Here is a 20,325-nt window from a genome sequence, read left to right on the forward strand (position 1 = left end):
AGGTGGCCCAGCAAGTACATGAGAGGCTGCACAGGTGAGAGTACAACAAAGCAGAACAACAGGGCCAGTGTCCATGCCAAGTGGCACAGCAAGTACATGAGAATCTGCACATGGGAGACTCCAACACAGCAGAGCAACAGGGCCAGTGTCCAGGGCACAGGTGAGAGTACAACACAGCAGAGCAACAGGGCCAGTGGCCATGCCAGGTGGCCCAGCAAGTATATGGGAGGCTGCACAGGGGAGACTCCAACACAGCAGAGCAACAGAGCCAGTGTCCAGGGCACAGGTGAGAGTACAACACAGCAGAGCAACAGGGCCAGTGGGCATGGCTAAGTGCAGAGTGAGTACATGAGAAGGTGCACAGGCAAGGGCAGAACAGCAGTGAATGACATGGCCAGTGGGCATGGCAAAGTGCAGAGTCAGGACATGAGAAGCTGCACAGGCAAGGCCAGAACAGGAAGGTCAGTGGGCATGGCATAGTGCAGAGTCAGGACATGAGAAGCTGCGCAGGCAAGGCCAGAACAGGAAGGTCAGTGGGCATGGAAAAGTGCAGTCAGGACATGAGAAGTTGCACAGGCAGGGGCAAAACAGCAGTGAATGACAAGGCCAGTGGGCATGGCAAAGTGCAGAGTCAAGACATGAGATGCTGCACAGGCAAGGCCAGAACAGGAAGGTCAGTGGGCATGGCAAAGTGCAGAGTCAGGACATGAGAAGTTGCACAGGCAAGAGCAGAAAAGCAGTGAATGACAAGGTCAGTGGGCATGGCAAAGTGCAGAGTCAGGACATGAGAAGCTGCACAGGCAAGGCCAGAACAGGAAGGTCAGTGGGCATGGCAAAGTGCAGAGTCAGGACATGAGAAGCTGCGCAGGCAAGGCCAGAACAGGAAGGTCAGTGGGCATGGCAAAGTGCAGAGTCAGGACATGAGAAGCTGCACAGGCAAGGCCAGAACAGGAAGGTCAGTGGGCATGGCAAAGTGCAGAGCCAGGACATGAGAAGCTGCGCAGGCAAGGCCAGAACAGGAAGGTCAGTGGGCATGGCAAAGTGCAGAGTCAGGACATGAGAAGCTGCACAGGCAAGGCCAGAACAGGAAGGTCAGTGGGCATGGCAAAGTGCAGAGCCAGGACATGAGAAGCTGCGCAGGCAATGCCAGAACAGGAAGGTCAGTGGGCATGGAAAAGTGCAGAGTCAGGACATGAGAAATTGCACAGGCAGGGGCACAACAACAGTGAATGACAAGGCCAGTGGGCATGGCAAAGTGCAGAGTCAAGACATGAGAAGCTGCACAGGCAAGGGCAGAACAGGAAGGTCAGTGGGCATGGCAGAGTGTAGAGTCAGGACATGAGAAGCTGCACAGTGAGTTTGTTTGATTGTGCCCTGCCATGGCCAGCAACACACCCAGGTGGTAAACAATGGGCAGGACCAGCACACCTGTATGAGAGACAGGTGTATAAGGGGGACTACCACTCACTCTTAGCTGTCAGGCTGACTTGGAGCTGGCTATGTGTTGGGGACAGCAGGACCACTTGACTGGGGAGAGAGAGGGGCACAGGTGATGTAGGGCTATCAGTGGCTTGGCAAGCTGGAGGGCTGTTTGGACCACGTGGTGTAGTGGCATTTAGAGGTGGAGTCATGCAGACCTGTGACACAGTGTGGGTAGGAGAGGTTTGAGGGGTGCCTTTCCACTTCTTGGGAACTTGAAATTCCTTCCCTATACTGGGGTCAATGGGAACTGATGATGACACAACAGGCACACACACCAACAGACCCGCATCAGGTGCAGACACTGGCACTCCCTCTGGTGACATGCTGGATCCTGCGGAACTCTTTTTCTGGCTACACCTCTGGACCACCTTCCCCTGTTTGCCATGGTGTCCCCCCTACAGTGCCCTCCTTTGCCTGTTTGCCAGGGGTAGCTCCTACAGTGCTCTCCTTTGCCTGTTTGCCAGAGGTAGCCCCTACAGTGCCCTCCTTCACCTGCTTCATTGGGCTTGGAATTGGAGTTGATGTGGCAGGGGAATGTGGCCCTGAGCCATTCCTAGGTGTACCCTTGCCATACAACACCTCCTCAGTGGGCATAGACACTGCACGCCTAGCTCTGCGTGCAGTTTTAGGGACAGGAGAGTCCTTCGCTGGTGATGCCTCTGAGGCATGTAAGCCTGATGCCTGCTTCATTGCTTTTTCATCCTTGCTCTTCCCTGACGGGCTCTTGTCTTTGCATTCTGGGGTGGCTCTGCTCTTCTGTGGGGATGGTGTATGTGGGCAGGCCAGCTTGGGTTGTTTCTGCTGGGTGCTTCTTGTGCTGTATTGTGACTGGAATGGATGTACACATTAGACTCAATAGAATCTGGGCTTAATGAACAAGATAGCTCTTTCTCACAATTGGCCACTTTGTCCTAAATGCTGTTTAAATCTATCATGGATATGGCCTTTACCCTTATGTGAGAGGTACGTCGTATCTCGGATAATGGGACAGTGTAAGAATGTGTAGCAACTCTAGCGGTTTTCTAATGAACGACTCCGTTCGAACCACGTTTCATTACAACAATGATCTGTTGGCCTTGCGATGTGGTCTTTACCCTCGTGTGAGAGGTACACCACCCCGGGTTCGTGAGATGGTCTTCACCCTCATGTGAGAGGTACACCATTCTTGGTTCACATTGTATTCTCCAAGGGATAGCCTCCCTTCTTCCTTTTTGAATGCTCTACTCGACGTGATGATTATGTGATTACCAATGTGTCATGCGCTCTTCATTATCTGAATTTCTCTATAATAATGTCTGTCTATGCTGTACTTAGGACCAGACCTTATATCCATAATAATTGACCAAACCCTGGAAATAGGAGACGTATAGGCTTTAAAACCATTGTTCAAAGGCCACCGAGCGACGCGGATAGTCTTTCCACCGTGTTCATTGTTTATAGGTTGTAACTTAGCAACTCAAATAGTCTATCTACTATGGCAATACGGTCAGAATGTACCACGTGATCTCGTTCCCATGGTGATATCACCAAACCCGGAACCCAACCTCGCCATTGCGATTTGGAGCAGCGATCAGGACGTGATTCATTCCGTGCTTGGTAAGCATTGTCCCAAGTCTTTAACAACGTACTCGCTAGCCAAAGCCGATTTCATTAGTTGTGCCGGCGATGTCCCTAACCTTACTCCAACCCTTGTTTCCAGACTCAGCTTGATTAAATCTCCGAACCAAACTACAAACCAACACGAGTCCCGTCGGACGTGTTTTATATACGGCGATTGGGTGAGTGTTTTCTCCTTGTGTGCAGTAACAAGTAGATGTCTGGGAGTTGTTAAAAATTCCCTAATGGACAATTATCATTATACTTGACAGATCTCTCACCATCGTTGATACTCAGGACTACGACAGGCTTTCCGAGCAATATAATCAACGCAATTATATAATATGGTGAGTCATCCTTCACTTGCCGCTAAACCATGTGACCAATTTACCCTCCATTTCTTTTGATGATTATATCGTCTCAATTGAACTCTCTAACCCCTTAGATCCACAAGATCAACTTTTAAAACAAACTCCATCGGGTCCTGACTATACCACCTCCGTGGTAAGTTTAATTGTTGATGATTGTATGATTAGTTTTGAACTAGCCTAGACGCTATCAATATGTGACCATAATAGTGGAATCTAGTTCTAAACCCCATGTAATTCCATGTCCTAACCGGCATTCTTCTCCAATAATGTGTTGACCCTGTCCACTGACGACGGCTGGCCTATCCCTAACTGCTCTTGACTTCAATGATCTAAATACCCTTTAAATAGTTCTGACGTTTCAACGCAACGTTTTGTTCTCCCATTTTATGTCCTAATAATGTTGGGCGGGATAGTATGAATCCACTACTCCATGTGCTGATGTGCTTCTTGCTCTTGATAGACATAGGGATACATTTTCCCGGCTTTAAAATACATACTTTTATATCAAATAGGTTAAGTGTCCCACCTTCTCAGTCCTGATGAAGACCCCACAGCAAGAATACTACTATCTGCACTTATGAGGGTCGAAACGTCGACAACTACTTGCCTTTCAATATCAACTCCACCCCAGACTGCTTTCATTTATTGAACTACGTGGAGTATGATTTTTGCCTGAATTCGTTGTATGAACCTAACGGTCCGGTGTTTTTTGTACATATTTTGTAACATAAACAAATGAGCTATATTTGTTGATTACACAAGCATCTAAGACTCTCCCTTCCTTCTTTCACTACCTCCTTACACTACCGCACACCCTTCCTCCTTTCCACTACTTTGGGGCACTGCGAAAACCACTAATTTGTTGCTCTGAACCATTGTATTTTCAATATACTTTCCCATTGTGAATTAAACAATGTGGACTAAGTTTCTGTTTGTTTGATTGTACTTTATTTGTGTGTTTATTGTTCTTATGCTACTGGGACCCCTTCCTATCACCAATCTGTTCACCCAGGTCCCCGTGACTTTAACTGGGTAAAACCCCCCTATCAATATTGTATTGTGACTGTGGCGCATGGGAACCGTGGTCACTATCATGTGGCCACTGACTGAGGGGTGGACAAAGGCACTGGAGCAGGAATGGGAGTATGTGCCTGTTGAAGGGCAGACGTCACTGTGGATGAAAAAGCCTGGACTGTACGGTGTAGCCCACCCACATCAGAGTGTATGCTCTCCATGTAGGCAATCACCTGGCCTAATTTTTTGTCATGGTCACTGAAGGCATTGAGCAGGGCTGTCTGGCCCACACAAAGCTGGTGCGGGAGCTCTACAGACTCAGCACTGAGGGCAGCAGGGGGGACAGGTACCGGCTCAGCGGTGCCAGGTGTGAATCTAATCTGTCCCCTCTTACTGACACAGACACGGGCAGCACCAGAGGAAGTGGATGGGAGGCTGGCCACTGGCCGCTGTGTGGTAGAAGATGATGCAGAGTCCCCTTTCCCTGTGCCCGATGATGCAGAGTCCCCATTCCATGTGCCAGGTGATGGATCCATCACCGCTGGCATCAGATGATGTACTACTTTGTGTCTCAGGCACAGATTCTTCCTGCATACTCCGGTCCCTATCAAATGCGCTGGTGAGCTCTGTGTCACTGGGCTCTGGTGCAGCTGTAGTGCTACTCTCGCCACCACTGGTTTCTCCTGTTCCTCTGTATCCACTGGTGATTCTGCATGAGAGAGAGATGCAGAGTTGTGTTAGTGTCATCAGCAGGACAAAGCAATTCAATCAATGCAGTACAGGAGATGCCCAAATCAACATGGTGACCACCACACCATGAAATCACATTGCAGCAACACACTACATAGATCACAACAGTGCCTGTAACCCTGAATATCTGCCATAACTGTGCCATGTTAAGGCCACCCAGCACAACACCCTGCCCGTGGATGAAGTGTAGCAGACACACAACTTGCTCTTCCCACACCTAGGAACATGATGTGGGGACACCACTTATTACCACTGACAGACCTTGAGGCAACAGGAGGGGACCACACACACACCTATTAGGACATGACAGTCCACAATGGCAAGTAGCCCATAACAAACACCATGTGGTACTCTGGGGCACATTGTTGTCAGATGTGTGGGCCTCAACGATCATGGTGCATGCAAAGTAGGCATACATGATGTCACACTCAGATAGTGGACACTGCTGTTCACCTCCTAATAGTTTGCCCACACTATCCCAATGCTGAATGACCATGTAGATACTAATACATCTGGCTATGGGAATGCACAGCAGGGAGGATCACCTTTGTGAAGCCAGTTTTAACCAATGCATGACACGGGCACCCATCCCAGCAGCCACTCACATGACACAGCACAGCTCCACCCCATGAACATCACATGGGCCAAACCTGCCACAGGCCCTGTACACATGCATCCGCTCATAGCCAAAGTCACCCTCCCCAAATACTCAGCCCTGCCTTGCTGCTGATGCTCCTTCAGATGTTCATCCAGCTCAGGATGAGTCACTGCCAAGATGCGGCCCATCAGTGGTGTCATGCTGCGCCGTGCCAAATGCCCAGTGCATGGTAGCATCCCCAAAGTCATCTCTGCCACGTTCTTTGCTAGCCGGCTGATGTCGTCCCACCTCTTGTGGCAGTGGGTGCATTATCGGTTAGATACCCCCAGGGCTCGCACCTTTGCTGCAATGGCCCTCCACACGGCATTACGCTGGTGTACCTTGAGCTGCGGGCATGGGAGAAAAGAAGGGGAAATGATCAGTGACACAGTGTCATGTACCAACATCTATCAGTACAGTATCAAGACACAGACCCATTACCAAATGTAATGTCCCTCCATCCCAAACTGGGGTACACCTCACAAGGGCACTCTGCATGGACCAAGCAGATGTGATTGCATGCATTTATGAGGGCGTACAGGGTCCCTGATAATCTCACACACATGCAGGATGACTGTACTGAACCCCCTCTGTGGCTTGCACACATCTCCAGTCCTATGCATGTTTGGCCACTACATACATCACATATCGACATGTCTGTGCGTGGAATCACTGTGTGCATGACTGGGCAGCATTCATTGAGCATGTCCTGTGAACATATGTGTGTGTAATGTGTGTGGCATCGGGGTACATGGCCTTACCAACAAAATATCCATCTACACAAGTGTGGTCGTGTGCAATTACACAGGGCTGAGATGGTGCATATTTTTATTTCAGTGTGAATGCACAAGAGTAAGGGCATAGTAAGTCCAGTGATGTGATCTCGTCTTGGTGTGCGGGTACTGGGCATAGCCTCTGGGTTCACATTGAGTCAGACAACAGGGGCACACAGAGACAATCAGCCGAACAATTACTGTCCTGGCATATGGATGTCCAACATCCTGTGACTCTGTATGGCTGACAATGTAACACTCTCCACTCAGACATACAACTGCAGGCAGTGAAAACCATGGCATTGGGACACACACACTCCTTCGCCCTGGAGACAGCATGTTTGTCAGTGTATGACACAACCCCATACCCTCAGGCATATACTGCAGCAGTACAACTACATGTCTGCCCCCCCTGCCCTACACCTCCCTTTACGATGACTTACCACAACAGTGGGGGCACCATACAGCCTTGGGTACTGTGCGAGCACCTCGTCCACCAGGACCTCCAGCTCCTGGCTTGTGAATGGACTGGCACGGATCTTCTCTGTCCTTGCCATCCCTGTGGACATGGAACACCTGTGGTGGAAGTCGGTGGTGAGGAGTCCCCGGCAGCAGGCTCTGTAGGCAGCAGCAGGAGAGGGTCCCAGGCAGCATGCTCTGTAGGCTGCAGCAGGAGAGGGTCCCAGGCAGCAGACTGTGCAGGAGAGGGTCCCAGGCAGCAGGCTCTATCTGCAGCAGAAGGAGAGGGTCCCTGGCAACAGGCTCTGTAGGCCGCAGCAGAAGAAGGTACCAGGCAGCAGGCTCTACATACAGCAGCAGGAGGGGTCCCTGGCAGCAGGCTCTGTGAGCAGTGGAAATGTGAGGCTCACTCCCACAGATTTATCACCCCCGAGGTAGTTTCTTAGGTGCCTAGCTGCAACAATTGGTTGTCCAGGTCTGCCTCTTTCAAAAGCATCTAATGACCGCCTCCGCGGTGGCGGAGCACGCCTCCCGTGATTTTCAAAAATGCATCATGCCACCGCAATCATCGCTCCCATTGGCTAAAGGCAATGCTCCATGGCGGTGATGCACCGCAGGGGCCTGGGTGCGCTACCGCGAGTAGGGTGGCGGAGCATGCCCACCACCATCTTTCCATGTCTCCATGCCAATGACTACCGCATTTGTGTAAGGGGTGGGGATGGTGACATACCGCCGTGGCCAGGCGGTAGCTACCGCGAGTAGGGTGGCAGAGCATGCCCACCACCATTTGGGCATGCCTTCATGCCAATGACTACCGCACTTGTGTAAGGGGTGGTGCTGGTGACACATCGCCAGGTCCAGGCAGTAGCTACCATGAGTAGGGTGGCGGAGCATGCCCACCGCCATCTTCCCATGTCTCCATGCCAATGACTACAGCTCTTGTGTAAGGGGTGGTGCTGGTGACAAACCGCCATGGCCAGGCAGTAGCTACCGCGAGTAGGGTGGCATGCAATGCCAATGTTTATCAGGAACAGTTGAACACATACACAGTGGCAACATGGTGAAGGGCACATCATCGTGCACACAATGCCATTATTCCATTGGATCCACAGGTGCCCGCATGTGCCATTTATTTATTTTATTTATTTTCAAAATTTATAAAGCGCAGCTTATACCCGTGGGTGTCTTGGCGCTATAACTTTACTGAAGATCCCAGATTGGACATGTATCTACCATAAAAAGTGTTGTCCTGAGCAGTTTATTGGTCAAATAACCAGGTTTTTATCAATTTCCTAAATTGCAGTAGCGATGGTGCCAATTTTATTTCCTTTGGAAGCGTGTTCCACAGTTTGGCAGCAGCGTTGGTAAAGCTTCTGTCGCCCCATGTCACCGTCCTAGTGCGTGGCACTGCAAGTAGATGTCTCTGTTCGGAGCGTAAGGATCTTTTTGGTAAATAGTAGCAAAGTTTCTGTTTGAGAAATGCTGGTCCAAGACCCTTGAGGGCTTTATAGGTGAGACACAAGGTTTTTAATCTAATGCGATTTCTCACTGTTAACTAGTGGTAGTTCCTTATCGCTTGCCTGGTGGACTTAAACTTAGGAATGCCAGCTAGTAGCCTTGCGGCAGCATTTTGTATAAGCTGCAGTTTGGCCACCACCCGTGCCTGGGCATTTACAAACAATCCATTACAGTAATCAAGTGATGAGAGTACTAAGGAACTCACCACTGTTTTCCCAGTACTCTCCGGAAGATAGGGCAGGATTTTTCTAATGATCTTAAGCTTGTGGAAGGCAGACGACGCAACCTGGTTGGCATGGTTGGAAAAATTAAGGTTGTCGTCGAATATGATTCCTAAATTCCTGACCTTTTGCACAGGTTCTGGGGGGGCTCCGAGAGGGGTCGGCCACCAAAGAGTGGACCATTGCGGCGATAGTTTTCCAAAGATCATTACCTCGGTTTTCTCCGAGTTGAGGCGCAAGCAGTTCTCAGACATCCAGTCCTTGATGGCAAGCATGCCTTCTTGGAACCTGGCGGCAACCTCCTCACCATCATTCTTAATTGCGATCACCAGTTGGGTGTCGTCAGCGTATGAGGTAAGGCTCATCCGGTAGTTCTTAATCACCCTTGCTAAGTCCGACACATAGATGTTGAAAAGTGTCGGACTTAGGGATGAGCCCTGCGGGACGCCACATGGGAGGGCGAGCTCAGTGGATTGAAATGCGCCCAGAGTCACTGCCTGCGTTCTGTTGGAAAGAAATGAAGCCAAAAGATCCTTGGCCTTTGAGCAAATGCCCATGTCCTCGACACGGTCAATCAGGACAGCATGATTGACCGTGTCGAAGGCCGCCGAGAGATCCAGCAGGACCAATATAGCTGTTCCTCCTAGGTCCCTAATGGTTCTGATATCATCGGCATCCTTAATGAGGGCAGTCTCCGTTCCATGAAGTTTCCGGAACCCAAACTGCGACTCATCCAGGAGGTTATTTTGTTCAATGTATTCAGCTAATTGGATATTCATTGCTTTTTCCACTATTTTAGCCAGGTAAGGCAAGCTGGCAATAGGTCTGTAGTTTTTGAGAGTTGTTTTATCTAGACCAGTTTTTTTCAGTAGAGGTTTCAGCAGCGTGTTTTTTAACTTATCTGGGAAAATCCCAGATTGGAACATGGCGTTGCAAATGGGAGTAATGACTTTGCTCACCACATCAATTACTGGGATGAAGATTTTAGGGGGGCAGGGATCTAGGGATGAGCCTGTTTTTACCTGTCTCATGAGATCTTCTATTTCCTGATTCGTCATATCCCTGAATCTAGTAAACGAACAATGCGGGCTAATTTTGGGTAATTTAGGATGTATACTGGTGCTAGATGTAGTGACCGAAAATTCTGCATATATATCGTTTACTTTTGAGAAGAAGAAACCTGCTAGATTATTGCAGAATTCCTGAGAGTGGGGAGGATTCAGATCTGCCGCTTTCCCTGCCAGAGTCTTAACTACTTCAAACAGTTGTCGACTCGGATTTTTTGACTTATTAATTTGTTGCTCAAAGTAGTTCAGGTGCCCGCATGTGCCATGGTTGGGTATGTGTGACAGACATTGGTCTGTGGTCCCTGCCATGTCAATAATGCATTTGATGGTTGATGATACACGACAGTGTTGAAGTGGACTCAACAATGTGTGCACCTGGGTCAGTGATGACCGTGGCAAGGCTTGTCTCAATGTATGATGTTGTTACTTGTGCTTTTATATCTGCTCATATACACAATTGGCAGTTCATGGACTTCTGTGATAATTGTGTTGTGGATGTGTGCCAAGTTTACATGATGCATTAAGGTGTGATAGGTACAGCAGATGAGTATGGGACAGTCATGTTCATTTTATACACATTGGATGGATGGTACGCTGTAAGGCGTGCATATGTGAAATGTAGGGTTTAGTATGTGTGCATTCACATTGACCTATGAGGCACTTGTGTATGGTAAATAGAGAGGTGTGCCCTCTGTGTGGCTCAAAAGTCCACCCATGTAACCTGGTGTGTCACACATTTCTCAGGGCAGTGTTTGTTTTTCCATGACATCCTTAATGGGATGTGCTGTGGCCATCTCATGATGGTTGTTCATTGACATGTGTTCATTTTCATCTCAACTAGGAGGAGGCCTAATCTCCTACGTCACTTGACACTGCTGGAGGACATGGAGGCGGTTGTCATAATTCGCAAATTCCGCCTCAACAGACCCACCCTAAAGACTCTTTGTGATCTGTTGGAGCCCCACCTGCAGCCTCGTCGCCACTACCCAACAGCTTTCACAACAACGTACAAAATGATGGCAGCCCTCAATTGTTTGTAAATGGTTCCTTCCAGGAGACCGTGGCCAGCGCTGCAGGGAGGTCTCAACCCATGTTCAGCCTGGTGCTGAGGGATGTTCTTGCAGCCATGATGATCTATACGGACAGATACATAGATTTCCCCAGGGGAGCAGAATTGGCTGTAGTGAAGGGAGACTTCTATCCGCTTGGGAACATCCCCCATGCTGTTGGTGCCGGCCCATGACTCGTACATCCTGAGGAACAGCATTGTGCCCCGGATGATGGCAAATCTGCTTTCCGAGCGTGCTTGGGTTGTGGGTGAGTATGCCTAGTAATCTGCTGTGCTGTGTGTGTGACCTGCTGCCCTCTGCCAGTGCAACATTGCAATGTGTGTTTGTCATTACTAGGTGACTCTGCATATCCCAGCCGTCCATGGCTGCTGAGCCCACTACGTAATCCCAGGACCCCGGCTGATATCAGGTACAATGAGGGCCATGGCAGGACCCGTCGTGACATTGAGCAGACTTTTGGCCTGCTCATGTCAAGATTCCGCTGCTTTGACAAGACTGGAGGTGCACTGTCATACTCGCCTGGGAAGGTCTGTAAGATCGTTGTGGCATGCTGTATGCTCCACAACATGGCCATTCACAAGGGGATTCCCCTGCTCCTGGATGATGATGAAGACCCAAGGTCCCACCCTCTCTGGGAGTCTACATCCAAGAGTCCATGTACTGGGGGTGGAGACTGGCTCTGCTGGTCGTTGTTGTCCTCAGCAGTGAGTTCTTGGTCACCTGTGGATTAGATGGGGAATGGTCAGTGTTGTGCACTGTTTAAGAATTCTGTTAGTTGTGTGTCATCCACTGTCTGTACACTACACAAATGATTGATCTTCACAATTTTTTGCAGGTGCAATCCTGTGCCTCATTACATGATGCAGAGGTACATGAATTACTCATACATGTCAGATAGCGATGCATTGCATGCAATTGGTGATGTGTGTAGTGATAAAGGTCTCCCACCCACAAATAGCCGGCCCATAGAAGATGGCTACCTACCTGTATGGTGAGGGTGAAAAATACAATGGCTTCCATGTGCTCCTGGGTGGTGTGGGAGAGGGCTCCATCTTGCTGTGGTGTGGGACAGGGGGCATGGTGGGAGTAGTAGTGCAGGCCTCCTTCCCACATACAGGCTCCCAAGCAAGATGGCTACCTACATGTACGTTTGTTTGGTGAACAATGCAATGGCTTCACAGTGCTTGAGGGAGGGAGTGCTCCATGCTGCTGGGGTGTGGGCCGGGGGCATGGTGGGAGTAGTAGTGCTGGCCTCCCTCCCACATACAGGCCTCCCAAACAAGATGGCTACCTACCTGTTAGTTTGTTTGGTGAACAATCCAATGGCTTCACAGTGCTTATCCGAGGGAGTGTTCCCTGCTGCTGGATTGTGGGACAGGGGGCATGGTTGGTGTAAGAGTACAGGCCTCTCTCCCACATTCAGACCTCCCAGTGAAGATGGCTACCTACCTGTAAGTTTGTTTGGGGAACTGCAATGGCTTCAAGGTGCTTGTGGGTGGAAGGGAGTGCTGCATGCTGCTGGGGTGTGGGACAGGGGGCATGGTGGGAGTTGGAGTACAGGCCTCCCTCCCACATACAGGCCTCCCAAGTAAGATGGCTACCTACCTGTAAGGCGAGGGTGAAGAATGCAAGGGCTTCCATGTGCTCCTGGGTGGTATGGGGGGAGGGTACCATCTTGCTGGAGTGTGGGAAAGGGGGATGGTTGGTGTAGTAGTGCAGGCCTCCCTCCCACATACAGGCCTCCCGGTGAAGATGGCTACCTACCTGTAAGTTTGATTGGTGTACTGCAATGGCTTCAAGGTGCTTACCGTAGGGAGGGAGTGTTCCATGCTGTGGGGGTATGGGACAGGGGGCATGGTGGGAGTAGGAGTACAGGCCTCCCTCCCACATTCAGGCCTCCCAGTGAAGATGGATACCTACCTGTACATTTGTTTGGTGTACTGCAATGGCTTCAAGGTGCTTGTGGGAGGGAGGGAGTGCTCCATGCTGCTGGGGTGTGGGACAGGGGGCATGGTGGGAGTTGGAGTACAGGCCTCCCTCCCACATACTGGCCCCCCAAGCAAGATGGCTACCTACCTGTAAGGTGAGAGCGAAGAATACAATGGCTTCTATGTGCTCATGGGTGGTGTGGGGGAGGGCTCCATCTTGCTGGGGTGTGGGACAGGGGGCATGGTGGGTGTAGTAGTGCAGGCCTCCCTTCAACGTACAGTCCTCCGAGTGAAGATGGCTATCTACCTGTAAGTTTGTTTGGTGTACTGCAATGGCCTCAAGGTACTTGTGGGAGGGAGGGAGTGCACCATGCTGCTGGGGTGTGGGACAGGGGGCATAGTAGGAGTTGGAGTACAGGCCTCCCTCCCACATACACACCTCCCAAGTAAGATGGCTACCTACCTGTAAAGAGAGTGTGAAGAATGCAATGGCTTCCATGTCCTCCTGGGTGGTGTGGGGGAAGGCTCCATTTTGCTGGGGTGTGGGACAGGGGGCATGGTGGGAGTAGTAGTGCAGACCTGCCTCCCACATACAGGCCTCCCAGCAAGATGGCTACCTACCTGTTAGTTTGTTTGGTGTACTGCAATGGCTTCAAGGTGCTTGTGGGAGGGAGGGAGTGCTCCATGCGGCTGGAGTGTGGGACAGGGGGCATGGAGGGAGTAGTAGTGCAGGCTGACTGTTCTCATGCTCCCATGGTTATATTGCTAGCTACGTTTAGGGTACATGGGAGTGGGTGTCTGTTGGATCTGTGAGACAGGTTTTTGTGGGTGTTGTGGTGCAGATGGATATGATTTGTCTGGTGTGATGTGTGTTTTTGGATGTGTAAAACAGTACATATCAGTGTGTTGGTTGACATTTGTTTGCACTTACCAGCCTCCAATCCCCGGATACTCCTGTGAGACTTTCAGGATGCAGTATGGCAAGCACCTTCTACTCCCATGGTGTGAATGTTTTCTGTGGGATGGGAAGGCTACCACCAGTCCTCTCAGCCAGCTCCCGGTTCTAGCTCCTCCTCTCTTTGACAATGTTCTTGAGATCATGCCACTGCTTTATGATCTCCTTTTCGGATCGCGGGCTGGACCCTACTGCATTGACCCTTTGTACTATCCTTTCCCACATTTGAGACCTTGTGGCTAGTGGTGTATGTTGGATCAGGCTACCGAACAGTTGTGGTTCCACTCTGACTATCTCATTTACCATGACTGTCAACTCACTCTCTCTGAATTTGGGCATTTTCTGTGATGCCATGGTGTGTGGTGTTTGAAGTGTTTGTGGGTGAAGGGGTGTGGGTGGTGGGTGTGGTATTTTTGTGTGAGGTGTGTTATGTGTTGGGGTTTGTTGGTGCTGGTGTGATGGTGGTGGTTGTGGGTGTGCTGTGTTCACTTGCCTTTCCTGTCAGATCTGGTGGATGCCCTTCTCTTCTGTAGTGTTGCAAAGGATTGTGGTCAGTGAAGGGGCTGGTTTTATACACAGCTGTGTCGGTGTGACCACATGGGATTTTGCAGTCAGGTGTGTTGTGGGGGTTGTCCTTGGAATTGTATGTTTCTGTTTGACATATTTCCTTTTCATTTTCTTGTGTTTTGCGTATTTGGTAGGCATGGCCACTTTGGTTTGTGCAATATTTGGCATTGTAGCAGTGTTTTTGCATCGTCCGCCATGTTTTTCATTTATCGTCCGCTGCGGTGGCTATGCAGCAGCTCTTCCGCTGTCTCTCACATTCACTCCTGTGTGCGACCGTGGCAGCCGGAAACAGCGGATCGAACCACGGGACCATCAGGGATATACTAATTTCCCATGCAGAGTCTCCGCTATGCTTGCGGTGGGTTGTAGCTTTTCCGCTGGGTTTCCAACCGCCGCGGTCGGTTTTGGACATCACCGCCACGTCAGGCGGTTTTGGTCAGCCCGCTACCGTCGCAGGCGGTTTTTTGGGCGCTTGTTCCTAATTTGACCGCCGGTTTCTCTACGGTCCGGGTGGGCGGTTGTTTCCTGCCTCCATGGCGGTCGGGGTGGGTTTCCACCCGTCATCCTAATGGGGCCCTTGATCTTTGAAACCCCAGTACCATGCAGGCTATGTTAATTTTTCAAAGGAGGCTGTTGCTGCAGGGAAAGGTAGGCCATCTGGGACATTACACTATGTGTGAGGACAACAGCATTGAGTGTGCTGAGAGAGGTTGAGGTGGATTCTCCAGACCTACTGTGTGTATGTTTAACAGTCCACAAGGATGACACCTATTATTTTTATAATGTGTACTGAAGACCCGCTAGGAGAAATGGGGAATCAGTTGCTTAAGACCAATTAAGTGCTCACCTAGCCCTATAACCACCAAATGCTAGGAAAATTGTGGTGGGTGATTTTAAGTGTCAATTTGAGTCATTTAGTTCTGAAATTACAACTCTTTCAGCAGATGAGGATGACGTTTGATCAGTTCCAGCCCTTGAGAATCCACCCATTAAGAAGTGGTACCAGACTGCAGTTACAATTAATGCACTTCTCCTAAACCAGGGGCTTAGAGCCTATAATGGTAGAACTGACTCTAATGTGACCGGTTCCCATTCATTTAATTGCCCCAATTCCACCAGCTTAATTGATTATATACTCCTGGATCTTACCTGGAGAATATGTTAGTGATGCAATGCCATGATAATGATCTTAATGCCCTGGCTCTCCAGCTTAATCTAAATGTTAAAGGTAGATCTTTCAACCCCAGGGAGTCTTTGGATGGAAGACTGAGAAACACTAGTAATAATCTTAGGGTTAAAGTGTGTAGTCAGGAGAACTCGCATGAGGCCCTTACCCAGATTTTAAGTCTGGTGGCAGATGGTTTGAAGAAGATGGCATCCCAGCTTGTGAAAGAGGACCGAGAAGAATCACTAGGGGCTTTTTCTGAGATTCACATAGGATTGTTGGGAAAATTGAGGAATTTCTTTTTTGTTGCCAAAAAAGAATGGCAGTGGGGAAGGTAAGAGAACCTCCTAGATGCAGTTACATGTAAAGACCACCAGACATTCTGGAACCTAGCATCCTCAGGCAGTAGGGAAGGGTAAGCCAACATCCCAGCTAGCGATTGCATATATACGCAGAAAGGAGAATTGTATTCTGAGGCTGTTAATTGTACGAGTCCAGGGATGTGGGGCAAATAACCGAGGACCCAATTCAGGTGGAGATAGTGTTGAAGTGTTGAAGTGACTGCCTTAGTTGGTGTTTTGAATGGACAGGAAATCCTAGCCTGGAAAATCTGTTTAGCTATCCAGGGCATTGTACGCAGTAAAGTTCCCGGACTTGATAAAATCCCTGGGGACACATTCCGGGGGAGACAGATATTTGCGGTGCCTATTCTTCACCACTATTTACAGCCTTCCCTCAACATGGGCAGATGCAGAAATTATCCTTATGTATTAGAAGGTCCCGCGTGAATCACCAGCAAACTATAGACCCATAAGTCTCATTGACACCTCCCAAAAGTTGTTTTGTGGGGTCATACTTGGTAGATTTCAGGAGTAGATGGTAGGAAATGACATTATGTCTCTACTGCAGACAGGCTTTAGAGAAGCAACAGGTACGATCGATCAAGTGTTCTCGTTCCTGGTGGTGTATTGGAAGGTGGTCACCTTGGGGGCCTGATGCCTCTACGTTGTATTCATGGACTTACTCTCCGGCTTTGATCTAGTTCTCCAGGCCAACTCTGTAACAGGTACTTCAGCAGTTGGGGGTACCTAGTTTCTTACTTGATATTATACTGAGGCTGCCCAAAAACAACTACGCACAAGTTAGGTGCGACCAGGCTGGTGAGCTGTCTGAGTCATTTAGAAAAGTATGAGTGTGTCCTCACCTGAGCCTCTTCAGCCTCTTTATAAACAGGCTTATAGACTTCTTGGGACATAATGATAATGATGCACCTAGGTTGGCCAACATGAAGATCCCAGGCCTCATATTTGCTGACGATACGCTTTTATTGTATAAATCATCAATGGGCCTGTAAAAACATTTGTATTCCTTTGAAGGTACAGGCCTTGAAATTTATGTGGGTACGCCTAAATACATGATTTTAAATCCAGGGTCAGCATCTGGAGTGGCAGCCACACATTAAACAGCATAGACTACGGCTGGAGCAAGTCACAGGAGGCATATCGAAAATGGTACATAGCTTGCAGTTTCGACCTGCCCAGATGCCCCTACAGGCATATCAAGTCCAAGCCCTGGGGACAACATCCTATGGTGCAGAGTTGTGGGGACATTTGGAGCCATCTACAATAGAATTTGTGGAAAATTGGTTCATTTGTCAGTTCGTAGGTGTCCCCATTAATCCTCCCCTTCTGCTCCTTAGACTTGATTTGGGGTTGAGAGTATTACCAGACAGAATTGGCCTACGCCCTATTCTTTATTGGAGAAGGACTTGGGTTACCCCAGAGCTCTACCAGTATCGGGCGAGTCTAGAAGAAATACTAGTCTTGTGGGTTCTTGCAAAATACACTGGGTCAAGTATATCACAGCCACTGTAGGGGAGATTGGGTTCTCAACTTTGTGGTGGGCCCCTGCTGAGGCAGGGGAGATGTGCAAGCCCTACATTAAATTTACCTACTGGCAGCACAAAGATTCCACGGTACACAGTCAAAATATCGAGTCCTAATTGTCGACCTACACAAATATCGTGTTGCAAATATCGAAGGTACAGAATTTCGATGTCAAGAATATCGTTGGACAGAATATCGACCTTAAGGTAAGTAATATCTTATTTATTTATATCGATGTAAGTAATATCATGTTTGTAATTGGGAAATCATTTTTTACATTGGTAATTCATTTTTTAATAGGTAAATAATTGTGTTAATTGGAATCAATATTTTAGTTGGTAATTATTTCTTATGAATTGGAAAATATTTGTAATTAATTGGTAATCAATGTTTTATTTTAAAAAGTAATATTTAGTATTTTGTTTAATAATTTTTAATTGTGAATTAATTTTAAATCATATTTTGATGTAATGAAATGTATTTAATTCTTTCATATTTATTATTTGGTGAGTATTTAATTAACTTTTAAAATATTGAAAGTATATTTCATTTTTTAATTTATTAAATATCATTAATTATTTTTATTTATGTTATTATTTTATGTGTGTAGATGTATTTGTAATTTATGGTATTTGGTATTAATTTATAATTAATTAAAATAATTTATAAATATTGTTATTAAGTAAGTATATATCATATATTGTATGTTAAAGTTGTATTATTAAGTATGTATTATTTATTCATTTTAAACATTATTAAATATGTTTAATTTATTTATAAGTATTATTTACTTTACATTTTTTTTTTTTACAGAAAAAAACCGATATTTCTAATGACGATATTTTAAACATCGATATTTTAGTTTCAATATTTTTATACTTACCATGTTGTAGATAGGGTGTTGATATACTTGCCTTCGATATTCCTGCGTCGATGTTGCTGTAGGTCGATATTCTGTCCATCGATATTCTGTCAGAGATTCGATTCCACATTACATTCTCAGGCAAGCCAAGGTTCTCTGACAGATGCATTTCTCACAGTCACAGATTTTTATGGTAGAAAAGATTTTATGAATGAGATTGAACCTCTGCTATGCGTCTGTTTTTACAGTTTTGATATTCAACTTTACCTGTTCGTGTCTTTACACCTAGGTGGGCTTAAGTTCCTATGGCTGAAGACTAGCACGGCCTAGCTTGTGGCGTCCTCAGGAAACCATAGAGCATGTTTTGTTCTTTTGTCCGGCTTACAAGACCAGATGGTATTGCAGGATACTACCACTTTGCTGGAATTTAGGCACCAGAGAGCATAAGATGTTCCTTAGGATACTTAGGGGCAGATTTACAAGCCCCTTGCGCCACTTTTGCGTGACTTTTCCCATGTTAAAAGTGACGCAAAAGAGGCACAAGGGGCTTGTAAATCTTCCCCTAAGAGCCAATCTCAGCAAGCCCTTAATCTTTGCACTTACTCGTTACCTGATGGCCATTTGGAGAGCCAGGGCAAAAATCTGTACCACTTCTGATACACATTCTACGTTCATGTAATGTTGTGAAACACTGTGTAATCTTGTACTCAGGTATTGTCCATTGCTAACCGCTGTACAACGGATTATTGTGTTACTACTTAATAATAATATGGCATGGTACTTTTATATGCACATTTCATTTTTTTTATGTGTATTATATGCTTTTATGACTATGAGCTGAAAACACATTTAACTGAATAGGCAGGCCATCGTGACTTTCCATGAAAGTTAAAGGTAAACACTCAATCCATTAACTAAAGTCCAAATTTAGAATGACCATAGTCCAATCCTAGTATTGCAGACCGTAAAAACACTTGCACACACTATCAAAGGAAAACGTCCATGTCAAATTGGCATATCAGCTGACCTGCTCCTTACCAAACCACAATGGTATAGATGTAATTTGAATTCCATGATCCAGAACAGATTCAATATGCTTGAACTCATAACTATTTCACCATCATTTTATTAGATATCGTGATCAAACTCTTTTCTAATTTACAAATGAGTCAATGAAAATAACCTTTTCAAACTTTGATAAGGATGCTCTGCAGATAATCACGGATCCCTTGAACACCACACCACAACAACAATCCCAGATCGAAATAAGAAGTGTTACGGTATCATAACCACGGCCAGTCGACCTTGGATCAGAAGACTTTTCAGTGCACCGCACCTGGACTCACAGGTCTGTTTACAACTCAACAAGTGCGGATAAGTTGGTCGTCAGCTGTCTATAATCATGGGATTCAGTCAGTGGGTAACACGAGCCGATGCTATTCAGCCTATAAATGACGGTGTTCCTCTCTCCTCTATCAATAAAGATAATTCCTACGCCCAAGGTTTGCAATCTGAAGGTCAATACACTAACATTCCAGTAACATTAACACATTAACATTAACCATAACATAACGTAACAATAACATTAACATTGTGCTTGAAAACATATCCCATAGAGTGCTATAGCATCAGCTGCTGAACCTGCAAACCTGCCCCAAGGTTACTGACACGGTAGAAACCTGTGCCAAAGCAAGAATCATGGCACAAATATGTACAAACACAAAAGGCATTGAAAAAAAGCATAATGCTGGAAGGGATATCCAAGTACAAATACAGAGTCTCAAATTTAACTTGGAACGTTTTTGAAAGTCCCACATAGCCTAAAGCAAACAGACATGATTATACAATCACAATTCAACAAACTAAGCCAACAGAAGTCAAGACAAGTCTACCGCCAGAGAGACCTTAAAACCACAAAGTACTCTGCCAAAACCTGCGGCTACGTACGTTTCAGCCCCGGGATGCAAGGAGAGCAGATTCCCTGAGACTAGCCTTGGGCGTAGC

Source organism: Lissotriton vulgaris, chromosome 1_1, assembly GCF_964263255.1.
Source record: "Lissotriton vulgaris chromosome 1_1, aLisVul1.2, whole genome shotgun sequence".
NCBI classification, from domain to species: domain Eukaryota; kingdom Metazoa; phylum Chordata; class Amphibia; order Caudata; family Salamandridae; genus Lissotriton; species Lissotriton vulgaris.